Here is a 6,479-nt window from a genome sequence, read left to right as displayed (position 1 = left end):
CCCAACCGATTCCACCAACTGGGGATCTAGTATTCATATACAGGAGCCAATGGAGGCTCTTCTCATTCAGACCACTGCAGGAGGTGAGGAGACAGGTAAAAATGACAACCATCATCATCAAAGGACCCAGAAGCAGAATGGTCATCTATCTAGGCGTGGTGCTGTACCTGTAATCCTACCTTGCAAGAGGTGGAGGTGGGAGAACTCTTCATTTCATGTCACCCTGGGCTACGCAGCAAGACACTGGCGCAACAAAGAGAAGCAGAATGTTCTGCATTTCTCAGGAACAATGCTGCAATGAGAAAGGCTGGTGGTGCACTTCCATGGCCCAGCCCCTCACTGGGGGATTCTAGGCAGGGGCTCTACCACTGAGCCACACCCCTCACTGGGGGATTCTAGGCAGGGGCTCTACCACTGAGCCACGCCCCCAGCCCCTCACTGGGGGATTCTAGGCAGGGGCTCTACCACTGAGCCACACCCCTCACTGGGGGATTCTAGGCATCTGTCAAAACTGATTTCTGTCGACAAAAAGGAGAGTATGGAAGCCTTTTCAAGTGTGAATTCATGCAGGAATCCCCATGAAGCATTTCCCAAGAAACAGGATAAGCTGGGCTCAGGACACAGTGGACCCAGCGCAGGAGGAGATGTTAGAGGAAGTCCCAGGATGAGGTAAAGGCCGATTCCTGCATGGCATCTGGGCATCAAGGTCATGGGGCAAGAGATCTAAATAAGACCACATGACTCATGAGATAACTGTGAGATATATGGACTATACTCACCCATATGCTAACTTTCAAACTCAGGTCCCTAAGCTAGCACAGCGAGTGAGTGCTTCTGGCCTGTTGAGCCATTTCCTTGGCCCTAAAGAGATTTATTTAATTTTTAAAATTAATGCTGGGCATAGTGACACACACTTTAGTCGCAGTATTTGTAAGGCAGAGCTATAGGAGCTCTCTGAGTTTGAGGCCAGCCTGGGCTACATAGTGACATCCAGAGTTCCACAGTAAAAACTTATCTCAAAAATGTTTTGTGTGTTTTATCAGTGTTTTGTGGGTATGTCGGTCAACGTACTACATGCCTGCCTGCCTGTCGTGCGCAGAAGCCAGAAGACCATATCAGATGCCTTCCAAGTGGAGTTACAAGTGGAGCTAGAAATTGAACCCGAGGTGAAGTTACTATGTAGGAGCTGGAAACTGAGCCCCAGGTTGGTGCTCTCAGCTGCTGAGCCTTCTCCTCGGCCCCTAAGAGCTTCTTTTACAAAGGTCATTTTTACTGTTCACCTTCGCCTCTCATTCGTTGACTTTAAAGCCCTCTCTCACTCTCTGGCCTCACTCCAGTGGGGAATGTGGCCAGTGTTAGTTACAACAAACATCTGGACCTGGAAGACCAACGCTGGACTTGAGGCCTGAGTTCCAGTGTGCAGCAGCAGCGGCAGATGTGTGGACAGCATTTAATATCTGTTTAAAGCTATTTGTTTGTTTAGTGAGTTGTGTGTAGCACATACACACCAGAGAACAGGGTGCTAGAAATGCTCACTTAGCTTGTGTCTCAGTTTCCTCGTCTGGGAAAGATGGGGGTGTTAGGACAGACAAGGCCCACGCACCATCACGCTTAGTGAGCACTTAGTGTGAGGGGGCCAGTGACCTCTTCAATGGGCCTATGTGGAGTGGGGGGCTGCACTGAGCCCACTCCAGTAGCTCCTGTCGTTAAGTGAGTGACTCAAGCTTCCGTTCAGGTATAATTGAGGCAGGTGACATGCTTCAGGAGGTGAGCTGTGTCCTGGGCACGCCCCTCACTTCCGCTGGCTCACCCGGTCCTTTGCTGCGTGATAACACGCACAATCATGATGAAATCAAACCCTGTTTAGGAAGAGGGGAAGCGGGTCTTCATCTCCTTCCTGCTCCCAGGCTTTGATCCCTGTCCCTGGGGCCCTTCTGAAGGTGAGCTGGCACTTGGGTGTGGGCGTTTTCTGTGCTGACCAGTGTCAAGGAAGGTGACATCAAGAGAGAGCAGGTAGAGAGTAGGCTCATTGTGGCAGTAGACATTAGGTGACATGCACCTGCGTAGTCATTTCGCAAATCCCTGATGTGTGCACTCCTTGTGACAGACAGACAAAAATCTTAGCCTTCCTGCATGTGACACTCAGTGGGGGAGCCTTTCAATAGATGAACAAGCAAGAATGACCATCCCACAGACGTGATGGAGGCCCTGAGAAATGTCAGACACAGCAAGTCTACGGCAGAAGGCAGTGAGCGATGGCCCGTGGGCCAAACCCACTCATGGACTGTGACATTTAAGTATTTTTGTTTTTAAGATACACACACACACACACACACACACACACACACACACACACACACACATAATTGCTCTCTTCAGACACACCAGAAGAAGGCATTGGATCACATTACAGATGGTTGTGAGCCACTATGTGGTTGCTGGGAATTGAACTCAGGACCTCTGGAAGAGCAGTCAGTGCTCTTAACCTGCTCTTAACCACTGAGCCATCTCTCCAGCCCCGACATTTAAGTTTTTGCTGTCGCTGAGACAGTGTCTCCTGTAACCTAGGTAGTCTCAACCCTGCTTTGGAGCCAGCGATGATGTGGCACGTCTGATTCTCCTGCCTCTGCCTCCTTTGCGCTGAGATTACAGGCACGTGCCAACATTCCCAGCTTGCTAAAGTAGAAATTTCTAGACTTAAATTGGTCTAAGTGACTATAGTGTGTCTAAGTGACTATAGTGTGGTGGAATGCCATGCTGGGATTAACTCAAGAATTCTTTAGAGTCCCTTCAGGCTGCAGGGCCAGGTGCATGGCTGACTCTTGTCACGAGAAAGAGTACCACTGTCTTCCAGCTGCTGGCTGGCAAAAACAGGTTTCATGAACCACGAGCTCACATCCTTGCTGGTACCACCGGTTCTCGTAAACGTTTACATTTTGATCTGCTCCTGGATGCGATGAGGCACAAACCTCCAATCACATTTTGCTGCATAAGTACCATGGGACACCCAGCCAGATAAAGCTGGAGGAGCAGGAATCTCTAGCCATCCTCCACAGCGCTGTGAGTTTGTGGCCAGCCTAAGCTACCTGAGATGACAGCTCATAACAAACAGGGGCTGAGGTGGTTCAGCACTAAGAGTACGAGCTGCTCAATTATAGGGGTGAGAGAGCTTAAGTCCTAGCATTCATGTCAGGCAGCTAGCTCACAAACTCCCATAACTACAGCGCCAAGGAATCTGACAGGCGCTTCTATTCTACATGAGTACCCCGGCACACATGTGATGCATACACATATACACATGCGCATAAACAAAAGTTGAACACTGCGCTCAGTGAAACTCTTTTGTACACAGAACGCTCAGCACACACTGAGAAATCTGGATTTGCTGTGACTGTTACCACATAGCCACACAGATATTAAATATTTTCCCCAATATTTTCAAATATTTTCAAACAGGGGGAAAAACTACAAAGTGCTTTAGGGCCCAAGGAACACACACACATACACACACACACACACACACACACACACTCGCAGAACACTTGGATCCTGCTGTCGGCAGCTTACTCCTGCTTTGTCTCACACCAACTGGTACTCTGAGCACCCAATAGTCCGGCATGTTTGATCACGATGAATATAGAACCCTGGGAAATTTCTGACAGGATCTTCAAGGAGTTGGGCACGGCAGCACATACCTCTCACTCCAGCGCTAGGAGACCAAGGCCGGAAGATGGATGGTCAGTGCGAGGCCAGCCTGGGCTACACACAGAGATCCTATTTCAAACAAAACAAAACTAGCCAGGCAGTGGTGGCTCACAATGCTAGCACGTGGGAAGCAGAGGCAGGTGAATTTCTGAGACCAGCCTGGTCTACAGAGTGAATTCCAGAACAGCCAGGGCTACACTGAGAAACCCTGTCTCAAAAAGCAAACAAACGGGGGGCTGGAGAGATGGATCAGTGGTTAAGAGCACTGACAGCTCTTCGGAGGGTCCTGAGTTCAAATCCTGGCAACCACATGGTAGCTTATAACCATCCGTAATGACATCTGACACCCTCTCCTGGTGTGTCTGAAGACAGCTACAATGTACTTACATAAAAAAAATAATAATAAATTTAAAAATCACCCTCAACATTTCAAACAAACAAAACAATATCAATAACAAAGAGCCAAACAAAAAATAAATTAACTGACAAAATCCAACACTAGATCTGGAAGCCCTGTAATCCTAGCTACAGTGACACTTCTCAAAACTAAAATTTATAAAATGAGGACAGAATGATATATGGTAAAAATCCTTGCCTAGAATCCCTCAGTAGGGAGATGGGGGTGTGACTCAGTGGTAGAGCCTCTGCCTAGAATCCCCCAGTGAGGGGCTGGGGGTGTGGCTCAGTGGTAGAGCCCCTGCCTAGAATCCCCCAGTGAGGGGCTGGGGGTGTAGCTCAGTGGTAGAGCCCCTGCCTAGGATTCCCCCAGTGAGGGGCTGGGGGTGTGGCTCACTGGTAGAGCCCCTGCCTAGGATCCCCCAATGAGGGGCTGAGATGTAGCTCAGTGGTAGAACAGTTGTCTAATTTGTTCAAGGGCCTGGTTTCCTTGCCAGTACCACAACAAAGAAACGATTTCGAAGACTCAGTTTCATACCAAGCACGAATTTTAGCTGGTTTATTCTTGATTTATTCACTCATCCACCCTCTCTTCAGCTCTCTAAAATACGTCAAATCCAAAGTATAGCTGCAGCTGCGTGAGTATCCCTAATTTTACAGGTAAGGAAACTGAGGCATAGACAGGCAAAGGAACTGTTGAATATTTGGAGTTGGACTTTGAACCTGGATCATTTGCCTATGAAGCCCTGACTTTCCAACTGTGTGTGCTACCTTCTTTTCCGAGTGGGAAAAGAGAGTGTTGCAATGGACTTTGGAGGCAGACTAGAAGAATGCTTAGAAGAGAGTCCAACAAAAACAAACAAACAAACAAACAACAACAAAACCACATCATATGATCAAGGACTAACCCAAAGTGTGTTCGTGTGTCTGATGAATGCAGAGGGATTAAATGAAATTTGGGAATAATTACAGCTATTATTCACCAAGCTCCTTCTTTGTGCCCCACCCCGTGTTAGCTACATGGGAAGTATGTTTCTGAGTCCTGTGTAGGGAGGCCCTGTTCTCCCCAGGCAGGACACCAGGGCACCAAGCCTTAGAGAAGGTAGGTCACCCAGCCAAGGGACAGCAAAGCAAGACCAGAGCTGCCAGTTTTCCTGAGCCATCAACCTTCCCCAATTCTTCCTATTTCTTCTAGGTTGGAACAGTGCTGTGTTCATAACGGAAGAATGTTTGTTTTTAAAAAAAGGAAGTCTTTGGAGACAGTTCAGTGGGAAAAGGATTTGCTGTGCAAACCCTGTGACCTGCGTCTCTGTTCCTGGAATCCTGTCAAAAGCCTGATGTTCTGGAATCTGTAATCTCCCAGGGCGAGGTAGAAGGTGGAGCCAGGAAAATCACCCAGAAGCTCCAGGGACGGCTGACTGGAGTTCACAGTAAACAGGGTGTCAGGCAGGACGGGCAGCTGAAGCATCAGACTGCCACGGGAGGCAGGACCCGCATGGAGGCATACACGCAAATGAATACAATTGAAGAGGAAGCTCTTTTTTTTTTTTTTAAAGTGTCTCATTTATTATCACTTTATTAGCTACATGCATCACACTCTGTCACGCTGATAAAATTAAAATCTGTCTCATATGCCACCCACAGATCAACTCTGGACAGATGGCCTGAACAAGATGCAAATTGGTAAAGCTGTGGGTAAACAACTTAAAAGAGCAGAAGCACAGACCCCACCGCACCCCCAGCACTTCCCCCTCCTTCTTCCTACAGAGCCAACCTTGTGCATGCTAGCCAATTCATCCTTGAACTATAATCCTCAGCCTTTTACTTTAAATGTAACTTAATTTTTATTTAATTCCTAGAATCCCACCCCCCCTTTTCATTAATTCTGAGGTCTTGCTAAGTTGCCCAGACTGGCCATGGACGCTCTGTGGCCCACTTAAGCATGGGATGTTTGACCTTCATGTCTCCACCTGACAAGTAGCTGAGACCTGGACCACCAGGCTTACCTCGGCAAAAAGAGCCTGGTTTGTTTGATGACAGGGTTCACTGCATATTCCAGGCTGGCCTAGAACTCACCATGTAGACCAAATTGGCTTTGAACTCACAGAGACCCACCCATTTCTGCCTCTGGAGGGCTGGAATCAAAGGCGTGCATCAGACTCAGTCAGAAACAATCTTTTCTCTTCTCTTCTCTTCTCTTCTCTTCTCTTCTCTTCTCTTCTCTTCTCTTCTCTTCTTCTCTAATCTTCTCTTCTCTTCTTTTTTCATCTCTTTCTTTCTTTCCTTCTTTCTTCCTCCCTCCCTCCCTCCTTTCCTTCCTTCCTTCCTTCCTTCCTTCCTTCCTTCCTTCCTTCCTTCCTTCCTTCCTCCCTCCCTCC

Source organism: Mus caroli, chromosome 7 (genome assembly GCF_900094665.2).
Source record: "Mus caroli chromosome 7, CAROLI_EIJ_v1.1, whole genome shotgun sequence".
Classification (NCBI taxonomy): Eukaryota; Metazoa; Chordata; class Mammalia; order Rodentia; family Muridae; genus Mus; species Mus caroli.
This window is presented reverse-complemented; position numbering follows the sequence as displayed.